Raw genomic sequence first — 22,981 nt, forward strand, 5'->3', positions numbered from 1 at the left:
GATGGATGATGGCGCAGATAGGCATCGGCCAACTGACTGCATAGGATGTCTCTGTAGTAGGTCAGTTTGTCCTCCCTCTCAGAGGGTCTAAAAAAGGCCCCCATTTTGTGCCGGTAGCGAGGGTCCAATAAGGTGGAGAGCCAGAAGTCATCATTTCCAACAAGTGTTGTAGTAGATGAAGCAGTGGAATGACGTTGTTCATCCTGTAATCCTGGTGACTTACTAATAATGTGGCTTCCTCAAAGGGCCTGAGCAAACGGCAGGTGTCACATATGAGCTGCCACTGGTTGACACTGAAGTTAAACAGGGGAGTCTCCCTATCCGCTTGGATAATCAAGAAATTGGTGATGGTTTTTCTCTGTTAGTATAGTCGGTCCAACATATGAAGGGTGGAATTCCAACGTGTGGAAATGTCGCAAATCAGACTATGTTGGGGGATACCGTTCTGACGCTGCAGCTCAAGGAGGGTGTGCTTTGCGGTGTACGAGTTGCGGATGGGAAGAACACTTCAGGAACCACTTGATAACCAGAGTGAACACCTGTGCCATGCAGGGTGCATGGCTCAGGCTTCCTTGTCAAAGCGCACACAAGATGTTCTTCCCGTTGTCGATCACCATGTTTCCCATTTCCAGTTTTTGTGGAGTAAGCCATGATTCCATTTCTTGATGAATGACTTTTAGCAGTTCCTCCCCTGTATGACTCCGTTCGCCAAGGCAAACCATATGAAGAACAGCATGGCACCACTGTGCTGAAGGGGCACTGAGACTTGTCCGTGTAGTGGAAGCTGAGGACACGGTGGAGGATGAGGAGGCAGAGTCGCACACTGTCACAGGACCAATGGCTAGTGAGCGTGGAGGTGGAAGCGGCATGACCTGTCCAAGTTGCTGTTGTGGCTGTGCAGGAACCACATTTACCCAGTGGGCCATAAATGACATGTATTGTCCCTGACCATAGTTACAGCTCCACAAGTCGGTGCTGCCGTGCACTTTGGTACACAACTACAGGCTCAAGGGCTGGCCCACCTTCTGTTCCACAAAATTGTGCAGGGCTGATACCGCCTTCTTCGCAAAGAAATGACTGCTTGGGATTTTCTACCTCGGCTCGGCACAAGCCATCAGTTCTCTGAAAGGTGCAGAGTCCACCACTTAAAAAGGGAGGGACTGCAGCACCAGCAACTTGGACAGGAGCATATTCAGCTTCTGCGCTGTTGGATGAGTGGGCGCATACTGTTGTCTCTTGGACATGGCTTAGCCGATGGATTGCTGGTGGAATGACTGACTCAAAGTAGGAGGAGCAGGAGCTCTGGAGCGACAGAAGATGGGTATGACACACAGCTCCCTTCAGCTGAGGTGGTGGAGCATTGGTTGGCTGAAACAGAGAGTGGCGTTCCACTGGGTGATGCAGCAGGCTGGACCACAAAAACGGAGCTACTGTTCTCTCCGGCCACTTTATGGTGACGCTGCATATGTTGATGCAGTGTCTGCTTCAGGAGCCTGAATGCTCGCCACACCACCTCCCACTCCACTCTCCTCATCACTACTTGCCCGCCTAGCGGAGGAAGTGGCGGATGTCTCCTCCACTTCTTGGCTGGGCAGTAGCTGCTGACTGTCCTCTACATCGTCCTCACTAAATAGTAGAGCTGCACCCGCAGCATAAGATACTTCTGTGGGGGAGGGAACAGCATAGGACAGAAACAATGGAAGGACAGGGATTGCTCCCTTGCCATGCCAACTGAGGGTTGTGTCTGAGGAACCCACCAACTGTTGACTGGGGGTGTCAGATGTCACTTGTGATGAAGTGGATGACCATGTTAACCAATTATGATGGCAGATGGGTTGCTGGTCGAGACATGACCACTAGTTGATACTGAGAGCTCAGGCCTCTCGCTGCGACTCCTGCTGCCACTCGCCCCTAGTCTGCTGTGACCTCTGCCTGATGAATTTTGTCCTCTTCCACTCCTCTGTGCTCATCCTTCCACTTCTCTGCCTGACATACTTAGTGCATATATGAGGGGAGTACAATACGCTCCACTATGCTTAAAACACTATTTGTCTACAACACCAGCAGGTGTGTACTTTTGGCTGGCCTTTCACAGTATCTCGGCCCTTAAGGCTTTATCAGGAACAAAATGGTACACCACTTAGATGTATGTATGTGGTATGCACTTATGAGGGGAGGACAATGTGCTCCACTACGCCTAAAACAGTATTTGTCTACACCACCAGCAAGTGTACTTTTGGCTGGCCTTTCACAGTATCTAGGCCCTTAATACTTTAACTTGAACAAAATGGTACACTACTTAGATGTACATATTTAGTATGCACTCATGAGGGGAGTACAATCCGCTCCACTACGCTTAAAACAGTATTTGTCTACAGCAGGTGTGTACTTTTGGCTGGCATTTCACAGTAACTAGGCCCTTGAGTCTTTAACAGGAACTAAATGGTACACCACTTAGATGTACGCACAGGTTACACTTAATAGAGGGCAATACACCTTTGGTGCTCTGCTCACCCTATCTGGATGGCTAATAATAGCTTTTCAGTTGTTGTACACCCCAGTGCTGCAGCCCACAGTCGCTGTGTACTACACACAAAATTGCATTTCTCTCTCAATCTCACTCCCTTCTGTGTCTGTGCATCTAGGCTGGATTTGGGCTTGAGGTTAATCACTGCTTTAATACACCCAAAATTGCACTTTCTCTCTCAATCTCACTCCCTTCCCTGTAAGCACTTCATGGCCGGATTTGGACTTGAGGTGATTCACTGCTGTAATACACCCACAATTGCACTTTCTCTCTCAATCTCTCTCCCTTCCCTATCAGTGCTTCTAGGCTGGATTTGAGCTTGAGGTGAATCGCTGCTGTAAAAAAGCTTTTGTGTGCAACACACTGCTCTCTGTCCCTCTCTCTCTGCAATAGAATGCTGATGTGAGTGGCCGCAAGATGGCTGCCGATTAAGGCTGTGACATCACAGGGGTGGCAGGCTGCTGATTTGCTGCTTGTGAATCAGGGTAATCCTGCCAACCCTTGTTCCCACCTTCCCAGGATTCTTTGCCCAATGTCATCACATGTGGATCCGCCATTTGAGATTCCGGCCCCCTGGAGCCTGCACCACATTAAATGGAGTTTAATGAAGCGATTTGTGCAATCGAATAGCGGCAATATTCGCATTTGTTACGAATCAAATATTTCCTGAAATTCATAACGAATCCCCAGTCCTTATGTATGTATCTGTATTTTGTTGGTGCTATATAAATAAGTATTAATTATCAATACCACAGAAGGTAACATACTATTTGTAAATATGTATGTTTGCATAAGATAAATGAAAATTCTACTTCATTGCTATGATTTCTAGGTACAGGTTTATATATCAGTACTCTTTACATTAAGAACCTTTGCTATTTCCTTTGATAAAGCTGTGAAACATACCATGCCCTCCACTAGCTTGCAATGTGACTTTCTACTCAACTCTCTTGGTATAAGATGCATTTAAATAAATTGCTCCGGAGCGTGCTCAGAAGATAATCACATTGTAGATCTTTTATATTATAAATTATTTTGCCATTTTTCAGTTGAATGCACATGGCAGTCTCTGCTACAAAGCCAGAATGCCATATTTAATTGTTATTACACAAAAAGCCTGGTTATCATTTGGTTAATATATGAGCTTTTTGTATGTATGAAACAATAATCATCATTACATGGAATTCCTATAATAACATTACACCTATGAAAATATTTATCTGGCGGCTTCTTTCTAGAAATCACTGTTCTATACAAAGGATATTATTTCCACATTTCTTAAAGTCTCTATTTGGTTGAGTTGGTATATAATACAGTTCATAATGTGTATGTGTTTTTTTTTTTTTTTTTTTTAAAGGAATATATAAAAGCTTTGTTTCATTTTTGATTTGTGTGGAATATCACACAGTGAGGTTCTGTGAACTACACATTATATTAAAAAATAGTCTTTATGGAGCATTATGGTTGACACATTATTCTAAGGGAAAGACAGCTTTAGTTCTTTGTGAACTGAGTGAAAGCTATATTTAATCTCTATGGTCCAGCTCTGTGATACAATATTTAATTTAATGATTCAAACTGTGCGGTTCACAATGTAACACACAAAAAAGAATGATCATTATCTTTGGACTTTAGGTCATATTTACTAATAGTCTTGATGCACATTAATGCTCTATAGACAAGGTTTGCTTGTTTTGATCTGGGCACTACAAAGCTGAGTAATAACACTACTGATAATGCCTTTGCTGGTGGCCACATTGTCTAAAATACCATAGATATTTTAATATATATATATTTTTTTGTAGAAATAATCATCTTACTTAACTCCTTATAATACTACACTATGTGAAAAACATGGTATCTCTTTGCTTAGTACTGTTGCACAAGATCTTAAACATGACCAAGGCAGCAGCTACACCGAAACATTATAGCACACATTTGCTATGACTCATATGCCAGATTTTTTTGTCTCCAGATTCACCAAAATTGTGGCACACAGCAGTTGAGACATGTTTACTGCCACAGAAAACAGGAAAATGCAACCTTAGGAAACAGGGAGTATGGAACATCATGTAAGGGTTGTCAATATCATGCCTTGCAATACAATCATGTATAAGAATTTAGGCATTTTGCCTGAAGTAGGCCAAATAATAGTTGTTCTTATCAATGATTTGAAATACAGAAACAGATAGATCAATGCCCATCTATGCACAATTACCCTTTTTCAAGGAAAATACAATGGAAAATAAGTGGAGATTTGCTCACCTTTGGGTGTTGTACTATGAGCACAACACCACAGATAGCTTGCTTCCACAAAAAGTGGTTTGTTGAGGAGTGTAGCCTGCACTAGGTCCCGTATCCAGCTAGTGGAGGATGGTCTGGTAGAATCCAAGGTATGGAAGAAGAAATCTCCCGGAAATATAGTGCTGTCAGTGGCGCTCTCCTCTTAATCTAGAGAGAGGGAAGAAGGCGCCTCATGTGTGGGATCAGCAGGTCTTGTTAGTGGGGGAAGGGGAAGATAATTCCCAAGCCGCTTACCGGAGTTGGTTGTGCGCCCACACACAACAAGGTAAAGCATAGAATGAATATATGTGTTGGTCCACTGCAGCCCTCCTGGGTGGAAGTAGAATCAAAACAGAAGGACCGTAGATTCAGGAGTTAGTCCGGCGCAGATAGGAACCATCAGGGAGCCAGATAAAATCAATGGATTTATTAGATGCAACGCGTTTCGCTGCGCATGCGCAGTGAAACGCGTTGCATCTAATAAATCCATTGATTTTATCTGGCTCCCTGATGGTTCCTCTCTGCGCCGGACTAACTCCTGAATTTACGGTCATTCTGTTTTGATTTGGCTCTCCTCTTAATGTGAACGTGCTATTTTGAAAATAACCGGCAGGGAACGGACTTAATAAAAATGACAAACCATTTATTTTTCAGAAGCATGCAAAAGAACAACGCGTTTCGAGGGGCGGGACCCCCTCTTCAAACCTGACGAATCCCTCAAAACGCATTGTTCCTTTGCATGCTTCTGAAAAATAAATGGTTTGTTATTTTTATTAAGTCCATTCCCTGCCGGTAATTTTCCAAAGAGCCCATTCACATTAAGAGGAGAGCGCCGCTGACAGAACTATATTTCCGGGAGATTTCTTCTTCCATATCTTGTATTGTTCTTATCAATGCAACAGGCGAAGCTTTCTTGGATGTTGCTTGTTTGTATTTTCTAATAAACTGTTTATACCTGAAAAATTCTCAATAAAAATCTATGCAAGAAAAAGACTTGACAATGCAAACTTAGAGTACACAATGTACAGCTGCACCATAATTTTCAATCAGAATGAGATACTGTAACAAATCTAATGCATTTAAAGTCCATCTGCCTACATTTGCACTGTTTAAAAAGTAGCCAGTTTTAGTAAATCCTCCTATATGTGTAGCGTGATTGATCCTGTTTCCTAATGTATGCGGAGTCTTGTGCTACATGTTGTTTCAGGTGACTTTTCAGGACCAGTTTTCAAATACAACAATGAATATGTGGACCTTTACCTTTCATTAACCCCTTAAGGACGCAGGACGTAAATGTACGTCCTGGTACGGTGGTACTTAACGCACCAGGACGTACATTTACGTCCTGTGCATAACCGCGGGCATCGGAGCGATGCCCGTGTCATGTGCGGCTGATCCCGGCTGCTGATCGCAGCCAGGGACCCGCAGGCAACCCCTCAGGTGCCGGGATCAATACAGATCCCGGCATCTGCGGCAGTGCGCAATTTAAATGAACGATCGGATCGCCCGCAGCGCTGCTGCAGGGATCCGATCATTCAGAGCGCCGCACAGAGGTCCCCTCACCTTCCTCCTTCCGGCTCTCGGCATCTTCTGCTCTGGTCTGAGATCGAGCAGACCAGAACAGAAGATAGCCGATAACACTGATCTGTTCTATGTCCTATACATAGAACAGATCAGTATTAGCAATCATGGTATTGCTATCAATAGTCCCCTATGGGGACTATTCAAGTGTAAAAAAAAATGTTAAAAAATGTAAACGTAATGGTAAAAAAAAAGTGAAAAATCCCCTCCCCCAATAAAAAAGTAAAATGACCGTTTTTTCCGATTTTACCCCCAAAAAGCGTAAAAAATAAATTTTGTACACATATTTGGTATTGCCATGTGCGTATATGTCCGAACTATTAAAATAAAATGTTAATGATCCCGTACGGTGAACGGTGTGAACGTAAAAAAAAAAAATTGCTACTTTTTAAATACATTTTATTAAAAAAAATATAAAAAATTTATTAAAAGTTTTTTATATGCAAATGTAGTATCAAAAAAAGTACAGATCATGGCGCAAAAAATGAGCCCTCATACCGCCGCTTATATGGAAAAATAAAAAAGTTAGAGGTCATCAAATAAAGGGATTATAAACGTACTAATTTGGTTAAAAAGTTTGTGATTTTTTTTAAGCACAACAATAATTTAAAAGTATGTAATAACGGGTATCATTTTAATTGTATTGACCCTCAGAATAAAGAACACACGTCATTTTTACCGTAAATTGTATGGCGTGAAAACGAAACCTTCCAAAATTAGCAAAATTGCGTTTTTCTTTTTAATTTCCCCACAAAAATAGTGTTTTTTGGTTGCGCCATACATTTTATGATATAATGAGTTATGTCCTTTTAAAGGACAACTGGGTCCTTAAGGCCAAAATGGGCTGAGTCCATAAGGGGTTAAAAGAATTCAAAGTCCTGGGACCAAAGCTTGTTTACTCATGTGGGGTTGCACCCCTAAAATGTTGTGTCAGGACTAAGTAATGGGGATGATTGCATTGACTGAGCTATGATATTGTCTCTTTGCTGTCTTTCTGCAACTTCTGTATCTCTCCAGGCACTCCTCCTTCCATCTCCTTCCTACTAATGGACTTGTATGGCCAGCTGTAATTTGATCTCACACTGAGCTGCAGGTCTATCTTGTTAAAGGGGTTATTCCAGTGAAAACAATTTTTTAAAAATCAACTGGTGCCAGAAAGTTAAACAGATTTGTAAATTACTTCCAATAAAAAATCTTAATCCTTTCAGCTCCTGACACGGACAGAGATGTCAGGAGAGAGCACTGTGGTCAGACAGAAAAGAAATTCAAAAAGAAAAGAACTTCCTGCGGAGCATAAAGCAGCTGATAAGTACTGGAACGATTAAGATTTTTATATAGAAGTAATTATCAAATCTGTTTAACTTTTTGGCACCAGTTTCCACAGGAGTACACCATTAACACATTAACTTGCAAATGGGAAGAATAAACATTTTTGTCTAATAAGACACATTACAAAGTGTGTTATGCTATTAATCTACAGAACAATTGTTCCTGTTTAAAAGAAATTAGGGGAGATTTTGTTTAACTTTGTGCTAAGGAATAGTGGAATAGTTGCCCATAGCAACCAGATTGTTTCTTTCATTGAAAAAAAAAGGACTCTAAAAAAATGAAAGCTGGAATCTGATTGGTTGTTATGGGCAACTACCTGTACAAGGATTGATAACCCCCCCCCCCCCCCCTTCCCCTATTATGGTTATATGTTTGTTTTGCTTTTTTACATAATTTAATTGAATTTTCAATATATAAAAACAAAACAGCCTCTGGGATTGTCCCAGAATAGGTATCAAATACTGTGTATAGAATAGAGAAGCATCAAACAATGAACAAGTATACAGTAATAATATCACATACTATTACATATCATAACATAATTCCCTAAATCTACCACCCTCATCTGAAAACATCACACCCTAAAGAGCAAAGGAAGTTTACATATATCTACAACTACTCGCGTGGTGCCCTGCATAATGGCTTCAGCCTATAATCGGTCTACGGTTTCCAAGATCCAAAGTAGTCAAAATTAAATAGAGATCTGCAATCTTGGCATTCAAGGAAAACGACTTCCACCACTATCAATCAAAGATCCACATTATCCTGGGAGCTGAAGGCACCCCAGAGAGCCCGCCAGGCTTCATGTTAAATACCAGGTAGTGTCACAAAAGGGGGTCACTACCCAAGATATTTCCTCGTCAGTGAGAAAAGAGACCATGAAGGTCTTCCACTTCTTAAAAAACCCTTTCCCAAACCGTCCATTTGAAAGGCTAAGTTCAATTAATTTGTAAAACATATATTTGTTCACAGTTTGAAAGACTTCAGATAATGTGGGCATGGCGGGGACCAACCAATGGGATAATAGAAAGAGCTTAGCCACTAAAAGAAAAGTGTGGAGCAATAATGTAACAGTCATGCGTCTGGGTCAATGTGTAGCAAAAGAAAATGAGGGTCAAAAGGCAAAGAAATACCTAGTTTGTCATGAAGCAAAGTCAGAAGTTCCCTTCAAAACCTTTCCATCTGTGGGCACGACACTAAGCCATGTAGTAAGTCTGTTTTATAAGCCCCACAATTGGGACAGTGTTCTATGCGATCAGGATGAGCAAGAGTGCAGAGAAAGAAAAAACCATAAATGGCATGGTGGATTATCTTATATTGTGTTTCCCTCCAAGTCTCATTGACCACTGCTTTCCTGACCTTAGCACAACCAGTTTGCTACGCCGAGCGCTCCGGGTCCCCGCTCCTCCCCGGAGCGCTCGCAGCGTTCTCCTGTTCGCAGCGCCCCGGTCAGATCCGCTGACCGGGAGCGCTGCGATAATGTCCCTAGCCGGGATGCGATTCGCGATGCGGGACGCGCCCGCTCGCGGGGCGCATCCTGACCCGCTTACCAGACTCGTTCCCCGTCTGTGCTGTCCCGATGCGAGCGGCCCCACTCCCAAGGGCGCGCGCGAGCCGGCTCTCTGCGATTTAAAGGGCCAGTGCGCCACTGATTGGCGCATGGTTTTAATTAGTGTGTTCACCTGTGCACTTCCCTATATTACCTCACTTCCCCTTCACTTCCTTGCTGGATCTTGTTGCCATTGTGCCAGTGAAAGCGTTCCTTGTGTATCCCAAGCCAGTGTTCCAGACCTCTTGCCGTTGCCCCTGACCACGATCCTTGCTGCCTGCCCTGACCTTCTGCTACGTCCGACCTTGCTCTTGCCTTATCCCTTGTACCGCGCCTATCTCAGCAGTCAGAGAGGTTGAGCCGTTGCCGGTGGATACGACCTGGTTGCTACCGCCGCTGCAAAACCATCCCGCTTTGCGGCGGGCTCTGGTGAAAACCAGTAGCAACTTAGAACAGGTCTGCCGGCACGGTCCACGCCAATCCCTCTCTGACACAGAGGATCCACCTCCAGCCTGCCGAATCCTGACAGTAGATCCGGCCATGGATCCCGCTGAGGTCCCGCTGCCAGTTGCCGCTGACCTTAACACGGCCAGCAGTCGCAACAGATAGCGCAACAAGGCCATCAGCTGTCTCAACTGACTTTTATGCTACAGCAGCTTCTACCACAGCTTCAGCAACCATCTCCTCCGCCAGCTCCTGCACCTCCTCCGCAGCGAGTGGCCGCATCCAGCCTCCGTTTATCGTTGCCGGACAAGTTTGATGGGGACTCTAGACTTTGCCGTGGTTTTCTCTCGCAATGTTCCCTGCATTTGGAGATGATGTCGGACCAATTTCCAACTGAACGGTCAAAGGTGGCTTTCGTGGTTAGTCTCCTGTCTGGGAAGGCCCTGTCATGGGCCACACCGCTCTGGGACTGCGATGATCCTGTCACTGCCTCCGTACACTCTTTCTTCGCAGAGATTCGAAGTGTCTTCGAGGAACCAGCCCGAGCCTCTTCTGCCGAGACTGCCCTGCTGAACCTGGTCCAGGGTAATTCTTCAGTAAGCGAGTACGCCATCCAATTTAGTACTCTCGCCTCCGAATTATCTTGGAATAACGAGGCCCTCTGCGCAACCTTCAATAAAGGCCTATCCAGTAACATCAAAGATGTGCTGGCCGCACGAGAAATCCCTGCCAACCTGCATGAACTTATTCATTTGGCCACCCGCATTGACATGCGTTTTTCCGAAAGACGCAAGGAGCTCTGCCAGGATATGGACTTTGTTCGCACTAGGCGGTTTCTCTCCCCGGCTCCTCTCTTCTCTGATCCGCTGCAATCTGTTCCTGTGCCTTCCGCCGTGGAGGCTATGCAAGTAGACCGGTCCCGCCTGACACATCAAGAGAGGACACGCCGCCGCAATGAGAACCTATGCCTGTACTGTGCCAGTACCGAACACTTCTTGAAGGATTGTCCTATCCGTCCTCCACGTCAGGAAAGACGCACTCCGATTCCGCACAAAGGTGAGACAGCTCTAGGTGTGAACTCTGCTTCGCCACGTCTTACTGTGCCTGTGCGGATTTCTTCTTCTAACTCCTCCTTCTCAGCTGTGGCCTTCTTGGATTCTGGATCTGCATGAAATTTTATTTTGGCCTCTTTCGTTAACAGGTTCAACATCCCAGTGACCAGTCTCGCCAGACCTCTCTACATCGCCTCAGTTAATGGTGAAAGATTGGACTGTATTGTGCGTTACCGCACAGAACCCCTGTTAATGTGCATTGGACCCCATCACGAAAAGATTGCATTTCTGGTACTTTCTAACTGCACTTCTGAAATTCTTTTCGGACTGCCTTGGCTTCAACGCCATTCCCCTACCCTTGACTGGACCACTGGGGAAATCAAGAACTGGGGTACTTCTTGCTACAAAAAATGCCTTATGTCTGCTCCCAGTCCTGCCAGTCAAAACCCTATGGCTCCTCCGATACCAGGTCTCCCCAAGGCCTATCTGGACTATGCCGATGTTTTTTGCTAAAAACAAGCAGAGACTTTGCCTCCTCACAGGCCTTATGACTGTACTATTGATCTCCTTCCTGGTACTACTCCACCCCAGGGCAGAATCTATCCCCTGTCAGCTCCTGAAACACAAGCCATGACGGAGTACATTCAAGAAAATTTTAAAAGGGGATTTTTCCGCAAATCTTCCTCCCCTGCCGGAGCAGGGTTCTTCTTTGTCTCCAAAAAAGACGGTTCCTTACGACTATGCATTGATTACCGCGGTCTTAATAAAATCACTATAAAAAAACGCTATCCCCTGCCTCTTATCTCGGAACTCTTTGACCGCCTACGTGGCGCCAACATCTTTGCCAAATTGGATTTAAGAGTTGCATATAATCTCATCCGCATCAGGGAAGGAGACGAGTGGAAGACCGCATTTAACACCAGAGACGAACACTTTGAATATCTTGTTATGCCCTTTGGGCTTTGCAACGCCTCTGCTGTCTTCCAGGACTTTGTAAATGAAATTTTTCGTGATTTATTATATACCTGTGTTGTGGTCTACTTGGACGACATTTTGATTTTCTCTTCTAACCTCGAAGAACACCGCCGTCATGTCCGCCTGGTTCTTCAGAGACTCCGGGACAATCAATTATATGCCAAGATGGAGAAATGTCTCTTTGAATGCCAATCTCTTCCCTTCCTAGGATATTTAGTCTCTGGCCAGGGACTTCAAATGGACCCGACAAACTGTCGGCCGTGTTGGATTGGCCATTCCCCTCCGGACTCCGAGCTATCCAACGTTTCTTGGCGTTTGCCAATTACTACAGACAATTTATTCCACATTTTTCCACCATTGTGGCCCCAATTGTGGCCCTAACCAAGAAAAACGCCAACCCTGAGTACTGGCCTCCTCAAGCGGACGAGGCGTTCAATCGTCTCAAAACTGCCTTTTCTTCTGCTCCCGTACTCTCCAGACCTGATCCATCTAAACCCTTCTCACTGGAGGTAAACGCCTCCTCGGTGGGAGCCGGAGCTGTACTTCTACAAAAAAACTCTTCTGGACATAACGTTACTTGTGGTTTCTTTTCTAGGACCTTCTCTCCGGCGGAGAAAAATTACTCCATTGGTGATCGAGAACTACTGGCCATAAAACTAGCCCTCGAGGAATGGAGGCACCTGCTGGAGGGGTCCAAATACCCAATTATTATATACACTGATCACAAGAATCTCTCTTATCTTCAGTCTGCCCAACGGCTGAACCCATGCCAGGCCAGGTGGTCGTTGTTTTTTGCCCGTTTTAACTTTGAGATTCATTTTCGCCCTGCTGACAAGAACATCAGGGCTGACGCTCTCTCTCGTTCCTCGGATGCCTCTGAAATGGAAGCCTCCCTGCAACACATTATTCCTCCTGAGTGTCTGATCTCCGCTTCCCCAGGTTCCATCAGACAAACTCCTCCTGGAAAGACCTTCGTCCCTCCACACCAGCGCCTCAGGATCCTCAGGTGGGGACACTACTCACACCTCGCCGGCCATGCTGGCGTCAAAAAGTTCATCCAGCTCATCTCTCGTTTTTATTGGTGGCCTACCCTGGAAGCAGATGTTGCTGATTTTGTTCGGGCTTGTACAGTCTGTGCCCGGGACAAAACTCCTGGTCAGAAGCCTGCCGGCCTCCTTCATCCTCTGCCTGTTCCTGAGATGCCATGGTCTCAGATTGCTATGGACTTTATAACAGATCTGCCTTTATCCCATGGCAACACAGTCATTTGGGTGGTCGTTGATCGTTTCTCCAAGATGGCACATTTTATTCCACTTCCAGGTCTTCCTTCTGCGCCACAGTTGGCAAAACAATTTTTTGTGCACATTTTTCGCCTTCACGGGCTTCCCACGCATATCGTCTTGGATAGAGGCGTTCAATTTGTATCGAAATTTTGGAGGGCCCTCTGTAATCAGCTTAAAATCAAATTAAACTTCTCGTCTAGAGAGTTAACCAGGTTCTTGGTGACTATTTGCGACATTTTGTTTCCTCCCGCCAGGATGATTGGGTCAATCTTCTACCATGGGCCTAATTCTCGTACAATTTCAAAGTCTCTGAGTCCTCCGCTAAATCCCCGTTCTTTGTGGTGTACGGCCGTCACCCTCTTCCCCCCCTCCCCACTCCCACGCCTTCTGGTTTGCCCGCTGTTGATGAGGTTACCCGGGACTTCTCCACCATCTGGAAAGAGACTCAAAAATCCCTCATACAGGCCTCATCCCGGATGAAGAAGCATGCTGACAAAAAAAGAAGAATTCCTCCTGTCTTTGCTCCTGGAGACAAAGTGTGGCTCTCCGCCAAGTATATCCGCTTCCGTGTCCCCAGTTATAAACTGGGACCACGTTATCTTTGACCCTTTAAAATCAAGTGCCAAATCAATCCTGTCTCCTACAAACTCCTTCTTCCCCCTTCTCTCCGTATTCCCAATGCTTTTCATGTCTCTCTCCTTAAACCGCTTATCCTTAACCGCTTCTCTCCCAAGGTTGTTGCTCCTACTCCTGTCTCCGGGTCCTCAGATGTCTTCTCGGTTAAAGAAATTCTCGCATCTAAGACGGTCAGAGGTAAAAAAAAATTTCTTGTAGATTGGGAGAATTGCGGTCCTGAGGAGAAGTCATGGGAACCCGAGGATAACATTCTCGACAAGGACCTTATTCACAAATTTTCAGGTTCAAAAAAGAGGGGGAAACCCAATGGGGGGGGGTACTGTTACGCCGAGCGCTCCGGGTCCCGCTCCTCCCCGGAGCGCTCGCAGCATTCTCCTGTTCGCAGCGCCCCGGTCAGATCCGCTGACCGGGAGCACTGCGATAATGTCCCTAGCCGGGATGCCATTCGCGATGCGGGATACGCCCGCTCGAGGGGCGCATCCCGACTCGCTTACCAGACTCATTCCCCGTCTGTGCTGTCCCGGCGCGCGCGGCCCCGCTCCCTAGGGCGCGCGCACGCCGGCTCTCTGCGATTTAAAGGGCCAGTGCGCCACTGATTGGCGCAAGGATTTAATTAGTGTGTTCACCTGTGCACTTTCCTATATTACCTCACTTCCCCTTCACTTCCTTGCCGGATCTTGTTGCCATTGTGCCAGTGAAAGCGTTCCTTGTGTATCCCAAGCCAGTGTTCCAGACCTCTTGCCGTTGCCCCTGACTACGATCCTTGCTGCCTGCCCTGACCTTCTGCTACATCCGACCTTGCTCTTGCCTTATCCTTTGTACCGCGCCTATCTCAGCAGTCAGAGAGTTTGAGCCGTTGCCGGTGGATACGACCTGGTTGCTACCGCCGCTGCAAGACCATCCCGCTTTTCGGCGGGCTCTGGTGAAAACCAGTAGCAACTGAGAACCGGTCCACCGGCACGGTCCACGCCAATCCCTCTCTGACACAGAGGATCCACCTCCAGCCTGCCGAATCCTAACACAGTTAGTATTGGTATTGTTAATTGGGGAGACCCAATTTAACTTCCCAATATGTAAATAAAGAAGAAGCCACCAGGTCACCTCCCCGCCTCTTGACATGACAATACAAGCATGATAAGGAATGGCATGGAGCATCAGAGAACAGGAATGTATCAAAAGATGTTCTGGCCCATTCTCCCGTCAGGTCTGTAAGACGAGGCTAAAAGGGTCATCTGTCCCTAATTCCTCCCCCCCCCCATCTTTCCCTGACTCTTCCTACCTTTTTTTTTTAAAAACCCTTTTCCTACCTTTTCCAATCCCTTGTTAGTTGTTCATTTTGCAGCCCTTCCGCCCTTCTTCTGCAGCCTGCATCAATGCGCATCCTGCTTGTAATCCATTAATCCACTAATTCAGTAAGCGGGGTGGGGGGGGGGGGTCTTTAAGCTCTGCGATCCTTTTGCTGCTGTGCTTATAATCCAGGGGAGGGGGGGCTGTCAACCCTGCACTCCTGCTGCTGTGCTTATAATCCTGGGGGTGTACTGTTAGCCCCGTGATCCTGCTGCTGCTGTGTTTATAATCCTGGGGGAGAGCTGTTAGCCCAGCGATCTGCCGTCTTGCTTAAAATCACGGGGGGTAGGGGTCCTGCCTGCCATGCCCAGCACTGCTCCTGCCTGTCTGATTGACAGGCAGGGAGCTGCGTTGTGCTTTTCAGTGTCCTGGCTGCCAGGTTGGCATATGTCCGAAATCACTGAGCCGAGACATGTAGGGATGCGCCTAGTAATTCATTTTTCAAGGTTAAAAAAATATATATAAAGATAAATTTTTGTTAATCACATGGTATTAGAAAGTTGTTTCTAATACATTGATTAACAAAATATAAAAAGTTTTTTGGTGACAGGTACGCTATGAAATCCCGTCATTTGTGAGTAGGAGAGGATGTGACCAGGTCCTAGAGAAAATTTTGTGCATAGTTCCATAAAAGTAAGGTATCTCGGTTCGTTGTCATGAAACATGGAACCATCTGGGTGTATCCCTGCCTGTTTCCAGCTATCATACAGTACATTTTATTGTCCTTGCAGGAACTGGGGATGATACCACAGGGGCATTTGTTTACTAAGGAGAACAGGGAGTTGCATTGCCAGTCTACACGACTTCCACGCCGCCACCGTGTCTCTCTCAACAAGACTCCCCCTGAGAGCACGAGATATGGCCCCATACGATGTATGAAGAAGAGCACTTAGAGTCCATGGGTGGACTAAACTGATTTCTAGGATACAATTGGAGTAATAATTACCCTCGTGCAGCCAATCCACACTGTGTCTGTAAATACATGCTAAATTATAGTGCTGTATGTTCGGGAACCCTACTCCGCCCTTCTCTTTAGGTAGCATCCATTTTTTCAAAGCTATGCGAGGGGGCTTATTAGCCCAAATACATTTGATAAAAGCTGGCGTTAGACTGGCAATATCTTAATGTTTCAATAGAACCGGGATTGTCTGTAGAGGATATAACAATTTAGAAAAGCTAAGCATCTTTATGAGATGACATTAGGCCAATAAGGGTAAAGATACCCAACATTTCAATTCCAGATGTATTTTCTGAAATAAAGGGGGGGAAGTTAAGCGTTTACAGAGAGTGGGCAGTACGACTGATTCACGGGTGAGGAGAGATCAGCAAGAAACAGAGCACACTCTGCAGGAGAGAGGTCCAACAGTACACTTTTTCCTATATTGACCCGAAACCCCGAAATAAGACCAAAATCTTGAAGGTAGACAAAGACTTTAACTAAGTCAGCAGTCGGATAATTTAAAAAAATAAGAAGGTCATCAGCAAATAAAGCGTGGGGCACCCATATGTCCCCACTGCTATCCCTCTGATATCTGAAGATGTGGAAAAGAAACAGGAAAGGGGCTCAATGGCGAGGTTGAAGAGTAAGGGCGATAACGGGCACGCTTGGCATGTGCCTTTTTGTGAGGAGAAGCTATCAGACAAGAACCCCGGAGTATGTATCCTGGCAAGGGGCGTGGAGTACAGGGCAAGTACAGTAATAATCGTAAGAAAGGGCCTGTAAAATGCACACCTTGGAGCATGCTCCACAGCCAATCCCAGGAGACATTATCGAATGCCTTTTCGGCATCAATAGATAATATCACATCAGTATTATGAAGATGGGATCTTAGCTTGATATCATCCAGGACCGCTATACCCCTGCATATGTTTGCCACAGCAGATCTGACCATAACAAATCCCACCTGCAGGGGCTGTCTTGGCCTGGGGCTTTATCAGAGTTTAAGGATTTCACCACCCCATCCAATTCCTCCTTGGTGACAGGTGCATTTCAGAGAGCTAACTCCTCAGTATTTAATACTGGAAGGACAATACTCAACAGCCAGTCTCGAGAAGAACACAAGGGAGGGCCAGAAGAGGAGTAAAGGTCTCGGAAGTAGTTTTGCAATATCGTATTTATGATCCTTGGGTTTCTATGTAAAACACCCCCAGAATCTCTAAGGGCAGTTATAAGGGTTGATATAAAACCTCCCAAAAACGAAACAGGGTTGCTTCGTAATGGGAACGGTTAAGGTCATCCCTACAGGCTAGCCACATATCATAGGATGATTTTGCCGAGATCCAAGCCCGTTTATTAGCGTCAGTGTGCTTAGTTAAAAAGGTCATATAGGCTTTCAAAAAGCCAGAGGAGAAGTCGCTGACCTATGAAAAAATGCGAGAGCCGACTAACGCCCGTCATGCCGAACCTACTACCGCAGCACATTTCAGCGGGGAACAGTTAGTAACTTACATGTAGGTGTGTACAACGGTAAGTATATTAATAAAATAAGTAGTAGGAGGAATGTACGGATTAACTGCAGTACTAAGAAGGGTGCTCCGTGAGGATTACAGTCGCTAAGTAGAGTCCCATAAGAAACAACATATGAGCATATAAAACAGGCATCACAACTAGAGGTGGCATCAGTATAAGGAGACCATATAGTGGCTGAATAACACAGCGTGGAGGTGTTGGCAGCATGAGGAGACCATATAGTGGCTAAATGACACAGCGTGGATGTGTTGGCAGCATGAGGAGACCATATAGTGGCTGAATGACACAGCTTGGAAGTGTTGGCAGCAATGAGACCATTTAGTGGCTGAAAGACAAGGCGTGGTCTGTGGGTACAAAGGACCAAATGTAACAAGGAGTCATATGTCACACGGCAGCACAACGATAGAGCCTGGGGGTGGCATCAGTATGAGGAGACCATGTAATTGCTGAATGACACAGCCTGGAGCTGGCAGCATCATGAGTAGACACTAGGGCTTCATAATCCCTAATATTAAAAGATTAATTTTGAAATTTAAATTGAAGATGTATGGTAGCTAGTGCTTCCATAAAACATTTTAGGCCCAGACCTAGCAACATCAGTAAACCATATATTGTCTGAATGACACACAACCTGGAGGTGGCTGAAGCATGAGAAGACCATATAGTGTCTGAATGGCACAGCCTGGAGTTGGCTGGAGCATGAGGAGACCATATAGTGTCTGAATGGCACAGCCTGGAGTTGGAAAAAGCATGAGGAAACCATTGAAATGTAAGATTTTTAATTTTAATTTAAGATTTTGTATTTGAAATTGAGGAGTCACATGTCACATGGCAGCGCAATGACAGAGCCTGGAGGTGGCGTCAGTATGAGAAGACCATATAGTGGCTGAATGACTGTCTGGAGTTTGTGGCAGCATGAAAAGACCATATGGTGGCTGAATGGCACAGCCTGGAGTTGGCTGAAGCATGAAAAGACCATATAGTGGCTGAATGGCCCTGCATGGAGGTGGCTGAAGCATGAGGATTCCATATAATGGCTGAATGAGACAGCCTGGAGATGGCAGCAGCAGCATCAGGGGTCCTGAAAATGACCATAATGCAGAGGAATTTCTGAAACTGGGAACAAGTACCTGAATTATGTTTTGCAGTTTCCATGGCAGCACAATGAGAGAGCCTGGAGGTGGTAGCGTCAGCATGAGGACACCATAGAGCAGCACAATTAGAGAGCCTGTAGGTGGCAGCATCACCATGAGGAGACCATAGAGCAGCACAATTAGAGAGCTTGGAGGTGGCAGAATCAGCATGAGAAGACCATATGATGGCACAATGACAGAGCCTGGAAGTGGTAGCATTAGCATGAGGAGACCATAAAGCAGCATAATGACAGAGCCTTGAGGGGGCAGCAGCAGCATGAGGGCCATGCCAAGTGAGGGTTGAGTCTGAGGAACCCAACGACTGTTGACTGGGGGTGTCTGATGTCACTTGTTATGAATTGGATGACCGAGTGAACCGATCAATCACGGCTGCTGGGTTGCTGGTGGAGACACGACTGCTAGCTGACACCGGGAGCTCAGACCTCTTGCTGCGACTCCGGCTGCCACACACCCCTACTCTGCTGCAACCTCTGCCTGCATCTAATGAATTTAGGCCTCTGTTACTCCACTGTGCATGTCCTGGCACTACTCATCCTGACATACTTATTGCTTATATCAGGGGAGTAAAATACGCTTCCCTATGCCTAAAACATTATTTGTCTAGAACAGCAGCAGGTGTGTGCTATTAGCTGTCCTTTCACAGTATATAGGCCCTTGACAGATCAACAGGTACAAAATAGTACACTACTTAGATGTAGGTATGTGGTATGCAATTATGTGGACAGAAAAATGCGGTACAGTACACTTAAGAAAGCACCTGAGTATGACACCAGAGGGTGAGTACTTTTGCCTGGACTATTACAGTATCTAGGCCCTTGACAGATTAACAGGTACAAAATAGTACACTACTTAGATGTATGTATGTGGTTTGCACTAATGAGGGCAGAAATATGCGGTACAGTACGCTTAAAAAAGAAAATGTTTGTAAAACACCAGCTGGTGAGTACTTTTGCCTGGACTTTCACAGTATGTAGTCCCTTGACTGATTAACAGGTACAAAATAGTACACTACTTAGATGTAGGTATGTGGTATCAGGTATGCACTTATGAAGGCAGAAATATGCGCTACAGTATGCTTAAAAACTCTGTATTTTTGTAAAACACCAGCCGGTGATTACTTTTGCCTGGACTTTCACAGTATCTAGGGCCTTGACAGATTAACAAGTACAAAATAGTACACTACTTAGATATACGTATGTGGTATGCACTTATGAGGGCAGAAAAAATGCGGTACAATACGCTTAGAAAAACATATTTTAGTAAAACACCAGCCGGTGATTACTTTTGCCTGGACTTTCACAGTATCTAGGCCCTTGACAGATTAACAGGTACAAAACAGTAAACTACTTAGATGTACGTATGTGGTATGCACTTTCGAGGGCAGAAAAATGCGGTACAGTACGCTTAAAATTTTTTACTTTAGTAAAACACCAGCCGGTTATTACTTTTACCTAGACTTTCACAGTATCAAGGCCCTTGACAGATAAACAGGTACAAAATAGTATGCTACTTAGATGTTCCATGTGTGGTATGCAGAAATGAGGGCAGATAAATGCGGTACAGTACGCTTAAAAAAAAACATATTTTTGCACAACATAAGCAGTACACAACAGTGCTGCAGCACAAAATAGCTGTGTACTAAACACAAAATTGCACTCTGTCAAAGACTATTAGGAATGAACTGCTGGGTATTATACCGTCTACAGACTAGAATAACCAGCAGATGATTTGTTGTGGAACAAAGACACAGAATTGCACTGAAAAATTATTCCTGCCTCTTCTGGTAAGGTTCATGAAGTTGAGGCAGCTTGTTGAAATGTATGGGGAAACACAAAGCTATGTGCCCCTCTCTGTAATACAATGCTGAAGAAAGTGACTGGGAGGTTAATGGCTGCAGTAAAAACCCTTTTCAGTGAAAAAAACACTGCTCTGATGTAACTAGGACGTGAAACGCTGCTGGAATGACACACACAGCGATGTCCGTCTTCTCTGTATGCAGTGTAATGAATGATATGATGAGCCGCAAAATGGCTACCGATTATATAGGGCTGTGTCATCACAGGGGTGACTGGCTGCTGATAGGCTGCATCCTGCATGTGATTCAGGGTCATCCCGCCTACTGCCCTTCCTGCCATGCCTTCCCGCCTTCCCAGCGTTCCTTGCCCCTACTGACATGTGGATCCACCATGTTAGATGCCCTGGAGCCTGGACCGCTGTAAATGGAGTTTAATGAAGTGATTTGCGCGATAGAATTGCGGCGATATCCGCATTCATTATGAATCGAATATTTTATGAAATTTTTTACAAATTCAGGTTCGGCAGCTTTGATTCACTCATCTCTAATCGCAACTTAAAGTCACCATTTGTGCGGACACATAGCAAATGGATAAACCATCCATAGCAGGGATATACTGGTAAAAGTAGATAGAAGAAAACATCCTCCATAATCAATATTACTGCTCCTGGGTACCGCCATCAGTGTAAACAGTGTCGCATTAGGAGAAATGTCCTTCCAGGTAAGAAGAAAGAAGTCACTGGTCCAGTAATGACGAACTGAGACGGCGCTGATCTCTCGGGGCTATGAACCATGGATCGTCAGATGTAGTTGGGGAGACCCGTATGCTCTCCGGGGCGGCTCCCTTACCAGAGGCCGGGAACCGGGTGAACGTCATGAAGTAGAGCGAGGTCGCAGCAGATCTTGGAGGCCAGTCTCAGCCTGTTAAGTTGTGAGATAAGTGGAGGCAGTGCCATTATTGAAGAAAACCTTAAAGGGGTATTCCAGGAAAAAAAATTTTTTATATATTAACTGGCTCCAGAAAGTTAAACAGCTTTGTAAATTACTTCTATTAAAAAATCTTAATCATTTCAGTACTTATGAGCTTCTGAAGTTAAGGTTGTTCTTTTTGTCTAAGTGCTCTCTGATGACACGTGTCTCGGGAAACACCCAGTTTAGAAGAGGTTTGCTATGGGGATTTGCTTCTAAACTGGGCGTTTCCTGAGACACGTGTCATCAGAGAGCACTTAGACAGAAAAGAACAACCTTAAGGTAGGAAGCTACTTAGGAAGTACTGAAAGGATTAAGATGTTTTAATAGAAGTAATTTACAAATCTGTTTAACTTTCTGGAGTCAGTTGATATATAAAAAAAAGTTTTTTCCTGGATAACCCCTTTAAGGATAGCCGGGAACATGAGTGCAAAGCGTATCCCTTGTCTGTGTAGAGCTGTGCAGACCAGGGCGGATAGTTTCTTTTTTTTCGCAACGTCTGCTGAAAAGTCACCGAATAAGAGCAGCCTCGCCCCCTCAAAGATAAGATCTTCCTGTCGCCTTCTGAAAGCTCTGAGTATGGCCACCTTATCAGTGAAGTCTAGGTATTTCACTATGACCTGCCTAGGTCTGCCCCGGTTAGCAATTCCTGGGGGGCTCTGAGGCTTCAGGAGCCGCTCTCAGGTCAGGTCCGATACGGTGGGCCCTTTCGACCTTACAAAAATGTCTCAGTCCAAGTAGTTCAAGCAGTATGGATTCACAGAAGAGAAGCAACATTTTACCAGGAACAGACTCAGGCACTTCTACAACCCGAAGGTTGTTTCTCTGTGACTGATTCTCGAGGTCTTCCACCTTCTCTCTAAGGCATCGGCAGTTGTTTTCCCATCATAGAAACCCAGGTTAGTGCAGAGTCAGATGTGGCTTTCACTTCCTTATAGCGATCCTCCATAGCAGTCAGTCTGGTTTCATGCTGCATCACAGTTTGCTGCAGGTCTCGCATAGTGGAGTGTATGGTAGCCACTAGCGTTTCCTGTACTTTGGGGGCTATACGCCCAACATGTCCGGAGCCCCATCTACCCCTTCATGTTCAGTTTCAGAGGGTACAGGAGAAGGCGCCCTGCCGGAGGCAGGAGAGGCTGCCATCTTGGCTGTGCTGCAGCCTAGGGCAGTCTTCTGTTTGCCCTTCCACGATGATTTGCGGCCTGTTCTCAGCAGGTATCGCTCCATACATGGCCTCCGAGTCTGGAGGAGCTTAGAAGCCCAGATAGCAGGTAAGTTTGTTGAGTATTAAGGCCTTTATGTGGACTGTGGGGAGAAGCTCCTGTTCCGTGCGTTCCTCACAGCATGGCTCCAGAACCGGAAGTCTTATGTTTACATGTTGAAAATGCAGCTTCCCATAAGAGCACAATTGCCCAGATTCACCAATACTATCTAAGTCTACATATTAACGCAATGTATTTTTAGGTGAATATAATTCATAAAAATGTATTTCTATCATTATTGTGGAGTCGTTTCCCATCAATTATATCAGTATCAGGTTTATCCTTGAATATATGTTTATGCTTATTTAGGAGGGACCTGAGTTTT

The sequence above is a fragment of the Hyla sarda genome, chromosome 1 (genome assembly GCF_029499605.1).
Source record: "Hyla sarda isolate aHylSar1 chromosome 1, aHylSar1.hap1, whole genome shotgun sequence".
Classification (NCBI taxonomy): domain Eukaryota; kingdom Metazoa; phylum Chordata; class Amphibia; order Anura; family Hylidae; genus Hyla; species Hyla sarda.